Source organism: Silene latifolia, chromosome 2 (assembly GCF_048544455.1).
Source record: "Silene latifolia isolate original U9 population chromosome 2, ASM4854445v1, whole genome shotgun sequence".
NCBI lineage: Eukaryota > Viridiplantae > Streptophyta > Magnoliopsida > Caryophyllales > Caryophyllaceae > Silene > Silene latifolia.
This window is the reverse complement of record NC_133527.1, coordinates 191659068-191680910: the sequence shown is the minus strand read 5'-3', so window position 1 is coordinate 191680910 and position 21843 is coordinate 191659068. Positions and strand designations below refer to the sequence as shown.

Below are 21843 nucleotides of genomic sequence, written 5' to 3'. Positions count from 1 at the left end.
TCAAACAATCAAGTCCTTGCGGATCCCATATACGAACTTGGGGGCTTCCATAGTGTGAATATAATAGAAAGTGAGTTAGCACCCTTATACTATAATCCCTACTCTAACTTGGTGGTCAATCACATACTCAAATCTCAGGGATACTTCCCTGGAATGCCTTTGAACCCAATTCGGAAGAATACCTTCGCCCCATACAAGAAAGGTAACTCGACAAGGATACCACTTGGGCTAGGATACAAGCCCACAACCGAAGAAGTTCTCGAAATGCTCGCTCAAGTCCAAAATCGCAAGCACGTGGGAGTCCAAATGAGACCATATCTCCCCACCTTAAATGGGTACTTCGTTCAAGAAGGAAGTTCAGAACTCTTTCATGGATTTCCCGAACCTTGGCATTATCTTGAGAGGAAGTTAGCCGGAATCGAGATCTTTCACGATTGCTACTTCATTCCTCCCGAAACGGTTCCTACCGTCAAAACCCGTCAAGCACCTTGCTTCGACGAACAAGCTGTTAGCCTATTGTTTGGAGAGGACCGATTCATTAGGGCCGCGCAGGATGAGATCATTACTATGATACTTCAGGACGATCGCTTCAACCCCACCGCATTGATCACGAAATCGACACAAAGCGTGAGAAAGGATGGAGAAAATCTATCAAGTGGACCAACAACCAAGGAAGGCTCTTCAAGCTCACTACTGGAGAAGGATAGATGTTCAAAGGAGAGCCAGAAGACGACGAGTTCGAATCAGAGTCGGAGTCGGAGTCAGAGTCGGAGTCTAGAGAAGTCATTAGAGAGTCTACTCCTGTTGTCATCCCCACTCCCTTCGTTTCTCCTAGCTTAGCCTCGAGTAGTCACGGTAGTTCGGGAAATGCCCCAATTACTATCCCTTTGCCGCCACTGACCATGGATCAGTTGGCTCATTTGTTTCAACTTTACTCAAATCTTAATATGAATAAATCAGGTTCTGCTTACTCTCTGTGTTCTTTCGAGTGCAATTCTGTTTATGATGATACTGAGGATGACCAAGACCCAGACATGACCGAAATACCTCCTTACGTAGCCAAAGAAATATTACAAGAAGGGGAAGGGGGACCAGTAATAGAAGATACCGAACCCATCAACGTGGGAACCGAATTAGAACCCAAAGAACTTAGGATAGGGACTACCTTGAGCTCTACCGAAAGGGCCGATTTCATAAACCTCCTAAATGAATTCAAAGACGTTTTCGCTTGGTCCTACAAAGACATGCCAGGGATCGACATGGATATCGCCGAACATAGGATTCCGATTAAGCCGGGTTTCAAGCCTGTGAAACAGAAACTTCGACGAATGAGAACAGAATGGGCTCTAAAGATTAAGGAAGAAGTTGATAAGCAATTCAAAGCCGGGTTCATCAAAGTTTCCGAGTACTCTGACTGGGTAGCCAACATAGTACCTGTGCCCAAAAAGGATGGGAGAATCCGTGTTTGTGTAGACTTCAGGGACTTGAACAAAGCGAGTCCGAAAGATGACTTCCCTCTACCTCACATTGACATATTGGTGGACAATACTGCAGACCACGCATTACTATCCTTCATGGATGGATATGCAGGTTATAACCAAATCAAGATGGCCATGGAAGATATGCACAAGACCGCATTCGTCACCCAATGGGGAACATATTGCTATACAGTAATGCCATTCGGATTGATCAACGCCGGAGCTACATACCAACGCACCGCAACTACGCTCCTACATGACATGATGCACAAAGAAGTGGAGGTATATGTAGATGACATGATCGTCAAATCCAAGGAAAGAGAGGGACACATTGCAAACCTTCGCAAGTTCTTCGCAAGGCTACGAAAGTACAACATGAGACTCAATCCTCAGAAATGCACATTTGGGGTAACATCCGGAAAACTCCTGGGATATGTCGTCAGCCAACGCGGTATAGAAATAGATCCCTCAAAAATCAAAGCTCCGATCGAAATGCCACAACCTCAAACAGAAAAAGAAGTCAGAGGATTCCTGGGAAAGGTACAATATATAAGTCGATTCATATCGAAACTTACCATGATTTGCGAGCCTATCTTCAAGAAACTCAAGAAAACAGACCACACCATGTGGGATGATGATTGTCAAAAGGCGTTTGACCGAATCAAGGAGATATTGGCTAAACCACCAGTGCTCATGCCACCGCAACAAGATCAACCTCTTGGTTTATATCTCACAAGAATCGAAAAAATGACCATGGGTGCTATCTTTGGCTCAAACTCGTAGGAAGTGAAGAAAGAGCTATTTACTATCTAAGCAAGAAGTTCTTGGAATATGAGTGCAAATACTCGCAACTCGAAAAGACATGCCTCGCTCTTGTGTGGGCAACGAAGAAGCTACGTCACTACATGCTTAGCTACTCCGTCAAGATATATTCCAAAATGGATCCAGTCAAATACCTCTTCGAGAAACCCGTCCTCAACGGACGTCTGGCAAGGTGGACTCTGATAATCTCAGAATTCGACCTCAAATATGTGCCACTAAAAGTCATAAAAGGTCGCGCCGTCGCCAAATTCTTCGCGGAAAATCCTATCAACGACGCACAAACCATAGACACTTGGTCATTTCCCGACGAGGATATACTTCAAACAGACGTAGACTCTTGGGATCTATACTTTGATGGAGCATCAAATTTAAGAGGATTCGGAATAGGAGTGTTGCTCATTTCTCCTGAAGGTGAGCATACACCGATTGCTGTCAAACTCGACTTCGAGGTGACAAACAACGCTATGCAGAGTATGAAGCTTGCCTCATCGGATTTAAGCGGCGATAAGCTTAGGCATCAAAAAACCTCCGAGTACATGGGGATTCGTCACTGATCATCAACCAAGTTACAGGATCCTGGAAAATCCGAAGCGAAAGCCTCGCACCCTATCAAGCTAGGATAGACCAAGTGGCTCAATTCTTTGATCACGTAACCTACTTACACCTACCTCGAGAGGAAAATCAATTTGCAGACGCTCTTGCGAAACTTGCAAATATGCCAGATCACATGGTAGGAATGCCTTTGTGCATCGAACGACGATCAGAGCCGGCTTATGTCCACCAGATAACCGATGAAGAAGAAATCGCACAGGAACCCTGGTTCCAAGCGATCCTGAATTTCAAGCTTAATGGTACCTATCCACCGGATATGGACAAGAGGGGACAACGCGCCATACGACTTTTAGCTTCCCAATACATTCTGATGCAAGGAGAATTATACAAAAGAACACCTCTTGGTGTAGTCTTACGTTGCCTTGATCATTCACAGGCACGAAAGGTGATGGAAGAAGTCCACGACGGAGAATGCGGTCCTCACATGAGTGGGCCCATGATGGCAAAGAAAATCACACGCTTAGGGTATTATTGGACCACCATGGAATCTGATTGCATCAAATACGTGAGACACTGCCACAATTGTCAAATCTTCGGGAATGTGCAACATGTCCCTCCTTCGTTGCTATACACGATGACATCTCCTTGGCCATTCTCCGCATGGGGAATTGACATAATCGGGAAGATAACCCCGGTAACAGAGGTCACTGTTTCATTCTAGTAGCAATTAACTATTTCACCAAGTGGGTAGAAGCGGCTTCCTACACTGCTCTTACGGCTAAAAATGTGGCAAAATTCATACAAAACAGCATCATCTGTCGATATGGTTGCCCACATGAGATCATCAGCGATAATGGGTCACACTTTCAAGCTGAAACCGAGCAATTGCTAGCCAAATACAAGATTAAGCATCACCACTCTTCGCCCTACAGACCACAGACTAACGGCACGGTAGAGGCGGCAAACAAGAACGTTGTCACAATTCTCAAGAAAATGACTGACAACTACAGAGATTGGCCAAGCAAGATACCCTTTGCTTTATGGGGATATCGTACATCAGTTAGGAGGCCCACTGGGGCTACTCCTTTCTATTTGACCTACGGCATGGAAGCCGTACAACCAGTCGAGCTAGAAATACCATCCTTGCGTATTCTACTAGAAAGTCAAATCCCTGAAGCCGATTGGAAGAGGGATAGGTATGAAGAACTCATCCTCCTGGATGAACGTAGGCTACGCGCCTTACATAATGTCCAAACATATCAAGCCCGTATCAAACGAGCTTTCAACAAAAGAGTTAGGCCAAGAAACATCAAAGAAGGAGACTTAGTACTCAAATCGGTTAGAGCTCTTCTACCTGTCGACCCAAGGGGAAAATTCAAACCTAATTGGGCCGGACCATATCTAGTCAAATCCATACTCCCAGGGGGTGCGGTTAGAATCACAGACCTAGATGGGAATGAGTTTTCAAACCCCACAAACCTTGACCAACTGAAACGATATTATGCCTAGAATAGGACAAAAACGCGCCTCGCGTAAACCCATGTGTCGCTCTTGTGGCACTAAATAAACGGCCCCTGGCCAAGCTGAAATAAGCTAAGTGTCACTATGCTCTTGCATTTTGACAAGATTGTTATCCTCACATCATCAAATAAACCGAGTTCGCACCTTGAGAACAAGCAAAAGCTCATGCTTATTTTCTATGTTCACTACAAGCTCTTGCTTCGAACAATTATTCTTTTACATTTACTCGAACTACGCGCAAGGGTTTGATTTCGCTTTTTTAAGTGAATACGTAGGCAATCCTTCACGGGATTCAACCCAATATACCTAAAATGTAAATAGAAGGACATTTGCATTACATTTGAAATTCGACAAGAATAATAAAAGAAAATCACAGCGGTTTCTTAACCATTTAACCTTTTCTATTTTATTCATTTTCTAATAATAATAGTACGATACATAAAAAAAAAAAAATAGAATAGGCTAGGATTCTAAAAATCCCTCCCTTTTATTACAACAATAATAATAATAACCAAATAATAAATAAGGACTCGGGCTATTCCTCCATCTTCCCCTTGCCCTTGTCATTCTTGTCATATTTCTTGTCACGACCTCGAGCCGGGCGCTCTTGCACCACTTCAGACCTAATCACCAACGGTCTTTCTCGAGGCCCGACTCTTCCATTCTTGCCAACCACCATTTCCGCAACAGAGTAGTCTTTGATTTCTTCAAGGATGAATGACCTGAAATCCAGCTTCTTCTTCTCCTTCCGTCAGATGCTTCTCCTTCTCTTTCTCTCCCTCGCGCACCTTGTAGTCAACAGGCTCGCGTTTCCTCGATCTTCGCGTTCTTCCGAAGTTGCGGCCTTTCTCCACCTCAGATAGGAATCCGACACCCACAAAGCATTGGCGGAGAAGCTCAAGAACCACATGTTCCTTTGGGCCCATTTGATAGCCCACTCTCTTCGGCTCTCGGTGGTAAGCGCTACGGCGATCTGCATGGAACGGTATCAAGCCTCGGGATAGTCTGTTTCAAACCAACCTGCCTCATCAACCTTTCCGGAAAGATGCACACCATGAACTCCAACCCCGGAATGCGCACGGACCTAGTAGGATCCAAAGAAGACACTCCGGTGATGACTTGAGGTGCCACCACGGTACGACCCACCTAATCAACGGGCCATCGTCATTCTTCAGCTTGTTCTTCCAATAGTCGCAAACCCGAGTGAAGTCCACCATGTACAACCGCGTCCTCATCGCAATCATACGGGAATGATAGGAAAGTGCATGAACTGGGGGCTCGAGCGATCGAGTCGTTCCATAAGCCAAACCTACCAAAAGCAGGTATTAGACACCAAAAAAAAAAAAAAAAAAAAAAAAAAAAAAAAAAAAAAAAAAAAAAAAAAAAAAAAAAAAAAAAAAAAAAAAAAAAAAAAAAAAAAAAAAAAAAAAAAAAAAAAGAAGGTGTCTTTTACCTGCAAGATAACGGGACTCCCCAAAAATGGAAGATCGCGGTTGGATTTCCTATTATCCAAACCCAAGATAATCTCCCCTAAGCATAAACAAGCTGGGCTCCTGCGCAGCTCCATTTGCTCAATAAGACCCAAAAGACGGGGATCACCTCGCAAATCTTCATCAACATGTCCGTGGAAGACATACACATGAAGCAAACAGAAGCCAAATGCTCTCCTCCTAGCAACATAAGAGACAGTGGGGTCGACCCGTTGATGAATCGGTCTCTACAAAGTCCAAAGATTCTCACGCCCTTCGGGGTAACTAAGCGATCCACCTCAAGTCTAGTCAATCCAAGCAGGTCTCTGAATTTTGTCTTATACCCTTGTGAAGTGGAAGGAATGGCAGGTAGATGCTCGGGATCCCACCCACCAATAGCAGCAATTTCCTCCGGAAAAGGACAAATATCACCTCCTGGGAACGCGAAAACATGACAATTTGGGTCCTAGTAGTCAAGACAAGCATCCAAGAACGGTTTTACCACCTTAATGAGTTTCAAACTCAATAGAGACCCAAGATTATGAGCACCCATGTCGTGCTTCTCAATATTCGAGAATTCATTAGTCCATTCCTTCAAACGGATCTCCAAAGTATTCATGATGACAATTTTCTCTTGAAAATTTATTTTGGGAGTTTTTATGAGGATTAACGGAGAAGAGACGGAAGAATTATATGATTTAAAGCTTCGTCGACGCTTCTATTTATACTAATTGCTGTTTCCAAAAATCCGCCAGAAGAGACACGCTTGGGAACAGGCGCGACTCCTGCTGCGCCTATTCAAAGCGACGCAGCTCATGCTGCGCCTCTTCCAAAGACTAATTTTCTGTGATTTCCGCGTTTGGATCTTTCCTAATTCTATAACGAATAATTTCCTATTCCTACGGGATTTTATTTTGGTAAATACGAGCAGTTTACCATGTTTCATGTTTCCTAAATTCGCGGGCACGCATTTCGAGGCGACGTCGACACATTCGCCGTTTTTATCGCATTTAACTTTTCTTTTATTATTATTTTAATTTATTTATTTATTCTTAGGAAATAAATTTCATTTTAATTTCGTTTTTTTAGGAAATAATTTTCTTTTATTTTCATTTTTTAACAAATTTCAACATTTTCACTTCTACACTTACAGGTTTCTATTTTTTCCTTTTTTTAGGGGGTAACCCTCCCTACCGTCCGGTCATTTCCGACAAAATTTTTGCTTTTTTTGCATTTTTGCGTTTTTTGTCCCTTTGAGTCTTTTTTGCGCTAATTAAGACCATATGTGTATTAAAATGTATGTTTTGGTGTAAATTTCGGCAGCATAACGGCGTAAACCGTTGTCTACCAAACCTGTTCAAGAACTAACCTGCAGGTACAAGCAACACAACCCAGCAGCAAAGGCACTCATGCCATCATATATACAAGTGTATAAGCAAACTGGGGGCTTGCGCCCCGAATCAAGTTCCAAAGTCCAGGCAAACTGGGGGCTTGCGCCCCAAACAAGTCCAAAAATGTTCAAAATCAAGTCTACAGAACTACGCAGACTACTGCTGGGCACCCTCCAACTCAGCAACCCTCGCCGTAAGAGCAGCAATCTCGGCGTCCCGAAAATCGAGCTCCCTCGACAGGCGAGCCGTCTCCTCCCGAGACTGGGTCAGCTCTCGCTCCAGCTCACGACCAGCCTGTAGACAAAAATAAATTGGCTCATGTCAATCAACTCAAACAAGACTAAAAATAAAAAAATCAAAAGAAATCAAATGAGGTTCATACCTGACGATCTCGACCGCCGACGAGTGCCTCGATGGCCGTAGCTCGTATCCGATTGGCCACCCTCCATAGTGCCACGAACCGAGATGGCGCGACCTATATTTCAAAAGAAATTCTCAGTAAAGTGAACAAGTTTAAATCAAATGTGTTCTTACACGAAGGGTATATAAGCTGGAGGCTCACCCTCCGAATCGATTCTCGCCGATCGTCTAGGCCAAAGATCTCATCACGGCTACGTCAAAGTCACGCAACTCGGAGATCGTCGTCCTCCCAGCCGCGTCGGTGTACTCAAGGGTCTCGGGGTACACTGGGGGCTCGATGCCCGCCGCCTCGACCTCCTGCAAAGACAAATAACTCTCATCAATCGATGATCTTTCGTCGTAATTCCCGAAATCAAATCAAGGAAATAAAGGATACTCACCACTACGGCCGCACGCCAACCTCCCGTAAAGGAACGCCGAGTAGTCCTCGCCAGGCAGAAGAAGGTCGTCGCCACTCGCACCAGCTAAGTCCGCCTCCCTCTCAGCCTCAGTAGGCTCCCTGAACATCGTCCTCGGAGGGTCAATGGGAACCGTCAACGCGCCCCGAGAGCACTGACGAGCCAAACGCTCGCCCAGATACCACACAGGACCCATCGACGTCCACAACAAAGAATGGCTCGGGCTCCTAGGTCGAAGGACCTCAGCGACAAAAGGAGGCGCTCCAGCGTACTCCGCCCAAGGTCTGGGCACCCACTGCGACAAGATAAGGCAAATATTCGACAAATGTAGATGATTAATGCAAGATTAAGACACATACCTCGATTAGTCATGTTTAATGCAAGCTTTTGAATCCAACCTTGACGGAAATGGTGAAGATTTGAGAGAGAAATTGAAGGAATTGAGTTTCGAAATAATGAAATATAACCCTTCTGATTTCGTGTTTTTACGCGGAAATAGCCAAATTGGGGAAAAGACGCAGCAAGCGCTGCGCCTCTTCCAAGAGACGCAGCTCTTGCTGCGCCTCTTCCTTGTGTTCCCTCCATACGAATTTTCAAAAATCCGTTATGAGTTCGTTATTAGTGGGCCCATCTTTGGGTGCGCCTCTTCTTCAATGCTATTATGTTCTTTTGGTCCGTTTCGACGATTTTCTTTCGTTCCGGTCCGCATTTTATCCAAATACGACAGATTTTTGCGTATTGTCCCGATCATTTTATCCCGCGCAGCAGTTTTTGCGATATTGCTCAACTCATTTTATCCGTGTAGAGTATTTCGCAAAGATCGCTCACTCAAGATTTCTTTCACGACGATCAAGATGTTCCTAGTCGTCTGTCTCCGGCGCAGTAGTATTTTGCAGTACTGCTCACTCAAGATTCCTCTCACGACGATCAAGATGTTCCTAGTCGTCAATATATTCCCCAGCAAGAGTTTGTTTGAGACCGACGCAAGCAGATTCAACCTCAAGTTTCGCCAGAGTTCGTTTGAGACCGACGCAAGCGGATTCCTCAGCAGTTTCTACCGACGTCCTGCTGCTTTCAATATTTCTTGTTTCCCCGCGAAGTTCGACTGAGTCTCAGGTATGATCTCTCCTTATGGCTGGCGAGCTTCTTTACGTAGTCTAATGGACTTTAAACGACCCTCCCCGATAGTCGACAGACTCTAAAATGTTCCCGACGACAGGTCCTTGGCTCAGACCCCTTGAGCCGCCTCGCGTCGCCATAGTCGTCAGGTTGTAATCTTCGATTGACCTAATGGCTATACTTTGACTTTCGCCTTGTCCAAGCCTCAGTCAAAGTGGGGGCTCTGTAGACACCTCGTTTCTGCACCTCCCGCAAACCACCCGGTGATGATTGGGCCGCATGTTTGATTCGCGGAACGATTTGTGACAGTTCGTAAGACTATCGTCAAGTGTTTGCTCAAATATTAATGTCAACCTCTTAGTTGTCATCTACGTCCTGATACGGTCGTTTTGGCAGTAATTAGAGTACATTCGAGTCCGGGTCAAAAACCGTCTCCATTTTCTCGATAGTTTGTTAAATCCCGAGTCGAATGTTCGAATGTTCCGGATATTTCTATTCCATATTTCATAAATTTTATCTTTTGGCAAATAATATCCCGTAATATTCACAAGATAATCGAATTATTCCCGTCCTACCATAACTCAAACGCGAAATCTTTCTTCAAAGAGGAAACCTCCACGGGAACAGACGCAAAAGTCTTTGCGCCTCTTCCAAGAGACGCAGATGATCGCTGCGCCTCTTCCCAGGCCCTTCTTTGCATGATTTACGTATCTTTTTTATATCTTTCCGAGATTCACTTCCAAAGAGTCTCTGAAACCCTATTCCTTCACGTGATTAGTATAAATAGGAGCTTTCGTTCCTCATATTTCTCACGCGAGTGTCCGCCCTTCTCTTCTCCCTTTGCATTCTAGACTTCGTTCTTACTAATTGGCGCCTACGTGCTTGGACTTCCGACCACGTAAGCTCGGATCTTTCCGGGTACCAGCCTTTCCGTTGCATGACCGACCAATTTGACCAACTACACCAATAATCAACTTAATTTAATCAATCGTTTTCCTCTTACGAGGGCACTCTTTCTTTGCATTCGCGTCGAGCATTCACTAGTCGATTCTTAGTTCATCTCGTTCCGTCAACATGTAAGTCTGAGGGTGTATAATCCTCTTTTGTTTATTGTATTTATTTATCGTATCACCTCATGTAAGATTTATGTCGAAAACACCGTTAAAATCGATTTCTAAAACCGTCTTTCAAACCCTTTTTACGGATTTTCGTGATCGACATCGAGAAAAGACGCAAAGAATCGCCGCGCCTCTTCGAAGGAGCGCAGTTCTGCTGCGCCGCCTCTTCGTGAGGCCGCCGCAGCTTCCTCGCTTCTTTTCTTCTTCTTCGTCCTCTATAATCCGTGTGTTTTGTTATTTGTTTCGTTTATTTTCTTTAATTCTTCATCATGATAGTTTAATATTCGCATGTATATTTTAGTCATCATTCATTAATTCACATGTTTAGTTCATGAGTCCGACTTAAATCCTGAATAATCCATATTTGCGGGTTTTCGTCATTAATATTCAAATCCGGGTTTTAGAGATTCAATTTCATCCATATTGAGTTTATGGAATTCATCCTTTGATATATTTGCGTCCATACTCATTGTTAATTTGTCATTAATTCATCATGTTTAGTCTGTTCTATTCACCGATGTCACTAATTAATCATTCATTAACATCGCCCTTTCATGTAATTAATCCGTTTGCATCCGCCTCATTCATGTTTACTGTTTTTATGACTAATTCACATGTTAAATAACCTATTAATCACTTTCATCCGAGTAATTGTATCAATCAATCCGTAAATTACCAATTAACATTAACGATTTGCGATTCCGCTTCACAGCCTCTCACCCTTGAACAGACGCAAAGAATCGCTGCGCTCTTCCAGAGGCGCGATCTCTGCTGCGCCTATTCCAGGATGAGTTCTGTCTCTGAACTCCTTTTCTGCCTTGACGTAATTAATTAGTTTACGTAATTAATTAACTATTATCCGTAATATCGCTAATCCCTGTTCGTCTTTTATTCTTTTATTCCTTTTTGTCAAATTGTCCGTTTTAAAGGTATTTTCGACATAAATCGCCTTTTCCGATGTAATTATTGTAATTTTCATTCTTGTAATTTATAATTATTGTATTTCTTTTATCATTTGTATGCTTTCACATGTAAATGAGCATTAAATCCAACTTCGACCCAATTGTATGCTAACTACGTGTTTCACCGACTTAGTTAATTCTTCACATGCTAGGATTAATCTAATGGATGTTGCATTGCATGCATTATAGCCGACGATATATCAAGTACGAATAACTTCCCTAATCATTAGTAGAGGCCGCTATCGAGGCGGGCGGGATTAGGTGTTCGATCAAAAGAGCTTCCTAATACGTACCCTCACCCCTTACTCCAGATCTCCGTGAGCACCCGTGTTCATTGGCATCCACGAGAGTCATTCTAGACATAGAATGCTAAGGGTAACGATTGCTTAGTGTTCATGTCACTACTTTGTGTCTTGACATGACACGAGGTATTCGAACGGTTCCAAATTCCCATAAAAATTGGTGGCGACTCCATACAAAATGCAAACGCTTGTTCCTCGTTTCTCACCAAGCGCCCCCGTGGGCGGCCCGCTGTCCACACATTGACTCTTCATCCCAGAAGGCTTCCCCCTCTCAGCTTGTAGCGGAAAGCGCGAGGTTGATCAAGAGACTGGCGAGGTGGAACGAGCTGACCGGTGCTCGTATCATGGAGCAGGAGAAGGCCGTGGCTCAGTCCGCTTTTGAGCTTAATGCCACTAAGAAGGTGGCCGCGAAGGCGAAGCTGGATCTTCTCAACGAGCAGAGGCTTAGGGGGGAGGCCGAGAAGGCGCTCTTGGGCCGAGAGAAAGCTCGGGAGGACGCCGAAAAGGAGGTCCTTCTTTGAGAGAGAGCCAAGGCCGAGACTGCTGCGCGCCGAAGTTGAAAAGTCGCTTTGGCGAAGTGTGACCTTGTTCAGAGGCACGCCGACCTCTATTTCCAGCAGAGGAATGAATTCGGAAACGGTTTCGAGATCCGGGGAAGGTGATTCGAGCAAGGAGGCCATCATCGGGCAAAAGGAGGACGACATTGAGATGCTCCAAACCAAAATGCTCCCGACATGTGCTCCGACCCGGGATCCGCCGAAGACGCCGCCAGGGGAAGTAATTGAGGAGCTTTTCCCTCTTGAAGGTTCCTTTCCGTGGAGCAAATTCGACGAGCTGTTTGACGACAAGCTCGAAGCTAAGGAGAGAAGGTGGAGGAGAAGGCCAAGGAGGCGGTGCGGGTGAAGATAGAGCGAGGCGGCCGAGGAGGCGCGACTCTTGCTGAGAAGGCTAAGGCGGCCAAGGAGGAAGCCGAGAGGGCAAGGGCAGCTGAGGAGGCCGGGGCTAAGGCTGAGGCTGCTGAAGCTGAGGCTGCTAGGGAAGCTGTTGGGTTGCCCCTTGAGGAAGGTGCTGCTACCGCTGCTGATGGCGAGCAGCAACAGACATAGGGAGATGATATCTGTACCCTTTTGCCTTTGTCTTTGCATTTTGTGCAACTTTGGTAGGTTGTCTTTTGGCTGACCCTTATGGGGACGGCCGTCGTTTGTATTTCTTGTAATTTGTTGAACATATTTAATAAGAGCTCGTTTCTTCTGCCTCCGACTTGGCCGAGGTCTTTACCTCATTCCTTTTCTGAGTTTTTTTTTTTTTTTTTTTTTTTTTTTTTTTTATTAATTGGGCGTCTCCTTTGTTTCCGCCTTGGCTTGACCGAGGCAGTCTAGAGTGCGTTCCTCAACTGTGTAATGCTTCTAAGGCGTTTTGATTGCTTTGCGAGTATCAACTGCGCTGGTCGCGATTGTCGCTCTTGTCGGTGTGACAAAGTGTGAGCAAAGATCTCGCTTCTTGTTATTGATCGTGGGCGTCTACCACTTGAGTGATGCGACGGCGTCAAACCTCTTGGGGTGACTACCGTGGCGTTTACTACTTGGGGTGACTGCGACGGCGCCCACTTCTTGATGGAGATCTGCTGTGGCGTCTACCACTGGAGTGATCTGCGACGGCGTCAAACCTCTTGGGGTGATCTGCGTGGCGTCTACTACTTGGGGTGACTGCGACGGCGCCTATTTCTTCATGGAGACGCTGCGTGGCGTCTACCACTTGAGGATCACCGACGACGTCAAACCTCTTGGGGTGACCGCCGTGGCGTCTACTACTTGGGGTGACTGCGACGACGCCTATTTCTTCATGGAGATCGCTGTGGCGTCTACCACTTGGAGTGACTGCGACGGCGTCAAACCTCTTGGGGTGACCGCCGTGGCGTCTACTACTTGGGGTGACTGCGACGGCGCCTATTTCTTCATGGAGATCTGCCGTGGCGTCTACCACTTGGAGTGATCACGACGGCGTCAAACCTCTTGGGGTGACCGCCGTGGCGTCTACTACTTGGGGTGACTGCGACGACGCCTATTTCTTCATGGAGACTGTCGTGGCGTCTACCACTTGGAGTGATTGCGACGGCGTCAAACCTCTTGGGGTGACTGCCGTGGCGTCTACTACTTGGGGTGACTGCGACGGCGCCTATTTCTTCATGGAGACTGCCGTGGCGTCTACCACTTGGAGTGACTGCGACGGCGTCAAACCTCTTGGGGTGACTGCCGTGGCGTCTACTACTTGGGGTGACTGCGACGGCGCCTATTTCTTCATGGAGATCGCCGCTCTTGTCGGTATGACAGTGTGAGCCGACATCTCTGCTTCTCGATAAAGACTACCGCTCTTGTCGGTATGACGTGTGAGCCGGCGTCTCATCGCTTCCTAGTGACTAGGGGAAAATGAACATTTTGATGGAAGACTTGGACGATTTTTCATTAGGTAAAAACATGCGTCGGGGTGTCCACAGCTGTTTTGGACACCTCCGCCGCTACATAGAGTATTCCCGAGATTACCAGCGTCCTAATGGCCTATCAAAGGCACACCGTCCTAGTCAGCCGCTAGTTACATCCATGAGGTCGCCCTCCTGTTGTAAGGATAGACTTTTCCCTTTCTCTGATTTCTTTGCTACTTTGAGGGATTGCATGTTGCATCCTCTGGCAGCTATCCGGATGTTGACCACCTCGTCATTCTCGTCTTTGGAGACGAGCTTATGCGCTTCCCCGGTCCGAGACATACATCGGTGTTAGGGCCTGGATGGACATCACTCGTCGGCCCTCGCTCGGGGTGACTCGGCCTATGAGAACGTTGTAGGCGGACGAGCCGTCGATGACCACGAACTCGGCTAGGACATTCTTAGCCGCATTCTTTTCGCGAAACGTCACCGGAGTCCGATTGATCCCGGTGGTACCAGGCCGGCCCCAGAGAAGCTGTATAGTGGGTTGGTGCGGGGGCTCAAGTCCTTGACTTTCGGCCGAGGCCGAGGAAGCACTCCCGAACATGATGTTCATGTACGCGCCCGTGTCAATCGTGCACCTCTTGACCAGGTGGTTGGATATGTCCAAATTGACTACAAGTGGGTCGCTGTGAGGAGCGATGACTCCTTCGTAGTCCTTCCTTCCAAGGGTTATATCGGGGATGTTGGAAGCGAGGATCGCTGTGTTGGGCACAAAGTTGATGGCCCGATATAGCTCGTTCGGTGTGCCGTTTGTGCCCATGAGCGGACCCTCCGTTCTCGTTGCCCCCGATGACAACATGGATCACTCCTATCCATTCGAAGACGGATTTCTTACCCGAACTCGTCGGCGTCGGTCTTTTGGCCTTTGGCAACGTACTTGCCGAGGCTCCCCTTCCGGATCGCTCTTCAATGGCATTCTTCGAGATACCGGCATCGTTGGTTAAATGGCCGGTGTGGCCGTGGTACTCACGATCTTGGCTCGTGTCACCGTCACTTTTTGGCTTGGGGGTCTCTCCCACTTCGGCCCTCGTTTTTGCTCGGGCGAAGACCTCGGCGGGCGATACGACGAGAGGGGTTTTATCATTATACCGCCTCTGGTGGTACGTTCCTGAACTCCACCCGGCGCCCGTCGAGTCCTGTTTCCTGGCAGATTTGTCCGACCGTGACCTATTATTCTCACGGCGTCTTTCATCGGGCCGTGACCCGTTGTTGTCACGGCGTCTTTCATCGGACCGTGACCCGTTGTGGTCACGGCGTCTTTCATCCGGGTTGTCCTCCCGGTGGCTCTTCTTTTCTGAGTGCTCGGCCTCGCTGGGGCCTACCCAGGTCTTGTGATAGTCTTCTACCTTGATGGCCTGGTCGGCCATCCTCCTGGCGGCATCCAAGCTCAGGCCTCCGCACTTGATGAGCTCATTTTTTAAGTCTCCCCTTGGGAGGCCCTTCATCAGCGCGAAGGCCGCCAGTTCGGGATTAATTTCTCGAATCTGCTGGACCTTTCCATCGAACCTCTTCACATAGCTTCGTAGAGACTCGCCCCCCTCCTGTTTGATAGTTAGGAGGTCCGATGTCTCCACGGCCCTTCTCTTGTTTCAAGAGTACTGGGATAGAAAGGCGTCTCTTAGGTCGGCGTAATAGTATACCGAGCCGTCGGGAAGCCCTTTGTACCAACTTTGAGCCATCTCATGCAAAGTTGTTGAGAAAACTCGGCACCAGACCTCATCGGGCTGCTCACATACCGACATGTAAGACTCGAAAGCCTGCGTGGTCGGCTGGATCACTATCTCCTTTGTATGATAGGGGTGGCAACTTGAGCTTAGTTGGCACCTGGACTTCTAGGACGTAGGCGTTGAGGGGCTGTCTGACCACGTGTCGAACGACACGCGGCGATCGGCTCCTCGCATTCCTAATCCGGCTCCTCTCCTCGTAGCGGGAAGGACTCCTTCTTCGACTCGGACTTCTTCTCCAACTCTGCCGAGTCGGACTCCTCCGCTCCTTTGGGGTAAGCCTCGTTCGTCTTTGCGGGGACGCTGTCCTCCCATGAGCGCGGGAAGGACTTAGGTCTACCACGCCCACTTTGGGCTCCCCCGGCGACTTGACTGGGTCAGCTTCTCCTAGTGCTCCGTTCAAATTTCTCGGAGTCACATTTTGGGCCCTGGTCTCCTGGACGGTTTCCGCCGCTCTTGTCGGCGTGACAGTGTGAGCAGGTGTATTACTAATTAGGTCCAGGACCATTTTCAGTTTTGCTATGTCAACCACATGTCCCATGATGGTGACCTGGTTGTCGGGCAAAATGCGTGTCCGGTATTATTGGCATCCCGAACTCCGGTTGGATTACTCCGCCGGTGGAGGGCTGCACGACTCCAGAATTGTTGAAGGTATCATCTTGGTAGAATGCGGTTTCGTCGGTCACGACTGCGTCTTGTTGTTTCGACATCTTCTTAGCTTTTTGGGTGGGTTTTTGTTGTTTTTTTTGTTTGGGAATGAATGTGACTAGCTTCTAGTAGCGCTTTCCCACAGACGGCGCCAATTGTTCCGGGTGTAATTCCAGAGCAGATATTCGTTACCACCCGTTGCTTGTAGAATGATGTCCTTGGTTGAATCCTTCTTGTCTTTATCGTTCCTCTCGGCCTCTCCTGCAACAATGAACGAACTGAGGGCTTGGCTTTGTGCCAAGCGTACTCACTCCGACGCTCAAGTCAGTAACTTAGGGGATAAGTTATTCCTTGGCTAAACGTATATTGTAGAGAGATAAGGAAGATAATACCAGATGAATAGTGTTTCTTAGGTTAAGTTGTGGATACTTTCCTCAATGAAGTTTTAGGAGTATTTATAGACTTTCACCTTTTGTCACGTAGTGGCCAAGTGGCCAAGTGGCTAGCAGGTGGAAAGACTGATCTACCCCTCGGCCGAGGGACCTATGGCGGCCGGGCGGGCCTGTTGACTCACCGCCGAGGGGTCTTGGATGTGAGTACGCGGGTATGCGTCCCGGTACCGCAAGTTGCCATGCCGAGACACAGTGACGACAGCCGACAGAGGGGTCGATCGGCTAGGGCCGTCTAAGCCGTTGACTTGCTGTGGATATCTTTGACCTTGCTCAATATGTTGACTTGGTCAGCGGTGCAGAATATGCCCTATCAATTATGAAGACCTACAAAAGATCCTACTTGAGTAAATTAAAGGGTTTTTTGATAACTACTACCTTTGTATTACACGGTTTTGAGAACTACTACCAAAATAATTTTCGTTTAAAAACTACTACCTGTAAGTTTAATTTTTTTTAAAAACACTACCAAATCTCATCTAAACCCAATAAAACACAATTTTAACTATTTATTTTTGAATTTCCATCTTAAGTTGTAAACTTTACCCCTTTAGCACTACTAATACTACTATTTGCCAATCATTTTGGGGCAAATTTACTTTAAATTAGCTTCATCTAATTCACCTATCTAACGAAATTAAGGTAAAAAAAGTTGCTTAAATGTCATCAAATTAACTAGTTTAAGGTATAAAAATAACAACTTAGGATGGAAATTCAAAAATAAATGGCTGAGATTGTGTTTTATTGAGTTTGGATGAAATTTGGTAGTGTTTTTAAAAAAATTCAAACTTATTGGTAGTAGTTTTTAAGCGAAAATTATTTTGGTAGTAGTTCTTAAAACAGGGTAATACAAAGGTAGTAGTTATCAAAAAACCCTAAATTAAATGGACTATGTATTAAACTAAGTTAACAAGTACAATGAGTGACATTTGCTTTTTAGGCTAGTGTATAGAGTCAGCAAACTAGTTGCTTTTCGTCCTACATGCTCCCTGATGGACCATCGGTCCTTACACAAGAACTCCTTCTATATGTAAACTTCTCTGCACTTGTAGACAGACAACTTTGATAATCAAAGAAACACACAACAATATTCTCCAATATTCTCAACTGCATTTGTACCTTTCACATTGATGTCTTCCAAATCCTGTTGGCTTAACAAAACTCAACAAGAGGCAAGTCGAGCAAACGTTAGTTCAGCTCGAAAAACTCACATGTAGCTCGAACTAGTTCGATTAGATAACATATTGCTCATATTTTTTAAATGATTTTTCTAACCTATACTCACTAGCCATAAGATCAGAAATCAAAGTAGAAAATAAATAAATGTATTTCTTTTAAAGAAAAGTAATAGTGATAGGATATTGCAATTTCCCATAAAAATATCATTTAATTCTTTTCTTTTTGGATTTCTTATCATATGTCTAATGGGCATATGTGAAAAAACTGTTTTATAAAAATATTTTATCATGATTATATTTTTGAGCCTTGTTATTGCAAATTTTGAAGAAGAAAAAAAAATCAAAACTTTAACATTTATATATAAATTCGATTTGAGCTCGAGCTCGCATTAAAGCTCACAAGCTTTATAGCGAGCACATTTTTTTCAAGCTTGGATAGACTCGAGTTATGGTTCATGAGCAAAAGCCAAGTAAGACCAAACTCGAGCTCAACTCGGCTCATTATCAGCATCACCTAGAGCTGACCATCAGCACGGGCTGACCCAGCCCGCCTTGACCCGTTATTTTATGCAACTTGGCCTGACCCGGCCCTGCATTAACCCGTTGTTAACCCTGACCTGGACCGGGTCCTGAAATTCTAGCCGGCCCGGCTTGGCCCGCCATTTTAGCAAAAATAAAAAAAATAAAATGGTAAGGTCCGCCAGCCCGGCACGCCCTTGGCCTGCCTCGGGTCCTGGCCCGGGTCAAGCATATCCCAGTCCGGCCCAGCCAAGCCCGGCCCTTCCCCCTGGTCTAGCCCGATTCTGGCGGGCCCGTCCCCTGAACAGCCCAGCCCGAGTACAGGTCTACTTCATCCATTAATTGATTCGCGTAATTGACTCATAATTTAAAACGGTCTTTTATTTACTCCCAAGATTTTGTCATTGTTGCAACCATGCTCTTGTATTTACTCCCAAGATTTAATTTTGTGGTGCGATTAAATTACTCTTTGCATGAGGATATTTCTTTGAAAATTGAAATAATCGGGGCACTACATACCATTCTTCCTCTCTATATATACAGAGAGTTTCCATCATAATAGACGAATAACAATTGAAAGACACCCTGTCAAAAAAAAAAAAAAAAAAAAAAAAAACAATTGAAAGACACTTGATACGAAAGTTATGCTACGTGCCTACAACATTTCTACCTTACAAACACAAATTCTCATTAAAGACATGACATATCCGTCACAAGCTTGTGACGGATACCACTTTACCTCACAATGTACCCACTTTTTCTCTCTCTGCAACACTATTCATGTGGTCCCCTTTCTCCACTAACCCATTTTGTTACCATTTTATCTCACAAAATATCCGCCACAAATGGTAACCCGTCACAAGGGAGACCAATTGCCTTACAAAAAGGTCCACTAAGTCGAAACTTTGTCAAGGTGTTCAAGAAATTGACAAAAAAGAAATACGACGAAATACATACTAACAATGTCAAGTACAATTACGGATTATTTCGAGGTATGTACAACTTAACTAATTGTATGTAACAACATATAATTTTCCACATTTATGCATGTTTATTTCGAAAATGCTTTGAAATCTGTTATTAGTGACACATTTTCTGTAATATACTCCGTAATCAATTGTATGTGTACTACCTTTATGAAATGTAAAGGGGTTTACTATAATTGGCCTCAAAAAAATATCTTTTTGTCCTTGAGTAATTAAAACCCCACATTTTAGTAAGTTTTCTTTAAACGTTGATTTTTGTATATTATTAAACGATAATTAATAACAAAAAAACGACTAAATTAGAAACAAAAACAGAGGAGATGTTTAGAATATCTGAACAGTGAATTAGAAATGTATAATGATATGAATTTGTTTGTCTATATTTTATTTGTTATTATTCATTCGGTTTGTTATTTTCTATTTATTAGTTTGAAATTTATTAATTTGTAGTCGTTTAACATATGGATTTCTGTACAGATTATTTTCATTTTTTATTTTTTTGTATTTTCTTTCTTAGCATAAATTTCTATGTAAATTGTTCCGGGTGTAATTCCAGAGCAGTTATTTGTTACCACCCGTGCTTGTAGAATGACGTCTTTGGTTGGCTTCTCCTTTCGGTCTCCTGAAACAAAGTGAACAAGCGAGGGCTCGGCTTTGGACCGAGCGAACTCACTCCGACGCTCAAGTCAGTAACTTAGAGAGGTAAGTTGTGGTTACTTGGCGAAGTATGTATTGTAGAGAGATAAGGAAGATATTACCAGATGAATAGTGATTCTTAGGTTAAATTCTGGATCCTTTCCTCAATGATAGTTGAGGAGTATTTATAGACTTTCACCTTTTGTCACGTAGTGGCCAAATGGCCAAGTGGCTAGCAGGTGGAAAGACTGAGCTACCCTCGGCCGAGGGGCTACGCGCAGCCGACGGCCCGATTGACTCGCCGCCGAGGGTCTTGGATATGAGTTCGCGGATGTGTGCCCCGGTGTTGGTTGCCCCGGTCGGGACCCAAGAGACAGCCGACGGCCTCGTTGGTTAGGGCCGTCTAAGCCGTTGACTTGTTGTGGATATCTTTGACCTTGCTCAATATGTTGACTTGGTCGTGGTGCGAAATATGCCCCATCAATTTGCCCCCAGCGTAGTCTATGCCGTGGTGTGGGCTCCGATGTACGTTGAGCGTATATTCTCGTAAGACAAAATAATTACCGCCCGCTTCTTCTACCTCGGCATGGCTCTGCTTAGGCCGTACCATATCCCCCCTCCACATGGATGTGTAATGGACATCAGATGTGGAAAAGAAAGTGGTGCTGGCCGAGACCGAGGTTGTGAGCGTCGTGTTCTTTTGATTGCCCCCAGCCGGTGTTGACAAGCTTTCCTCCTGCAAGGACTGGAAGGATCGGTGGGTGTACGTTGAGGTGCCGGATGACTATCCGCTGCCCCGGTCTTTCCAGCACCAAGTTAATTTGCGGTGCGAGACCGAGGCGGAGCATGACAGATGGGTCAAACGGAAAAAGCTTAAGATGGACGCCGACAAGGTCCCTCTTAATGAGGATGAGAGGCTGGCGATGAGGCTCTTTGAGACGGACAAGAGTGGGGTGTCGAAAAGATGGATCCCCCCGACGCAGATCATCCTTTAGGATGAGCTGCTCTGCCATGTCGGCCTCATACCGGCCCTAGCGCAGGGTGAGTGGGGTCGGTGTGAGGCCCATCTCTGCTCTCAATGTTTCTGTTTCTTGAATTTTGACTTATTTCTTCTACTCAAACCTTGCTTTGTTTTCTTTGCAGACCACTTTGGACCGGACCTGTCTGAGGATACCCTCCGGAGAATGGGGCTGCACAAGGATAAGACCGTTGCTGATTTGCACCCTAAGGCTCTGGCTCGTGACCGCAGGACGTCGCCGAATGATCTCATGGATCAGCAGCTGAAAGGCCTGAATGTGGAGGCGGCCCAGGCGAAGGTTGCTAGTAACATGCCGCGCCGGACGCGGAAAACAAAATATTCGGCGGCGACGGCGTCGACATCCGCTCCACCTCCCATCCCTTCAGTCCAGAAGGGGGCGGTGGAGATCGTTGACATCACCAACGGGGAGGACTCTGATGTGGAGGGGTCTCCCCTTGTCCTTAAGAGGAAAAGGTCTACCCCTGCTGCTGCTGCTGCTGTTGCTGCTGTTGCCGCTGCTGCTACCGAGGGCGGCAAGGAAATGGGCCCCCCGACCAAGAAGTCCAAACCTGGTACTGATCTATCCTATGGCTCGGACTTAGCCGGTTCATTGGGTGTTCCTGATGACAGGGTCTCCGATACGTCCATGTA

General features: G+C 45.8%; 1 protein-coding gene across 1 annotated transcript in view; it reads right to left on the bottom strand.

Moving 5' to 3' along the window:
• Positions 1–19230: 19230 nt before the first annotated feature.
• LOC141644049 (putative transmembrane ascorbate ferrireductase 4) overlaps positions 19231–21843 on the bottom strand; it is a 150835-nt gene continuing 148222 nt past the window's right edge. The window contains exon 5 of the transcript XR_012543876.1: positions 19231–19428. The gene's annotated coding sequence lies outside the window, so the exon portion shown is untranslated. The remainder of the gene's footprint in view (positions 19429–21843) is intronic.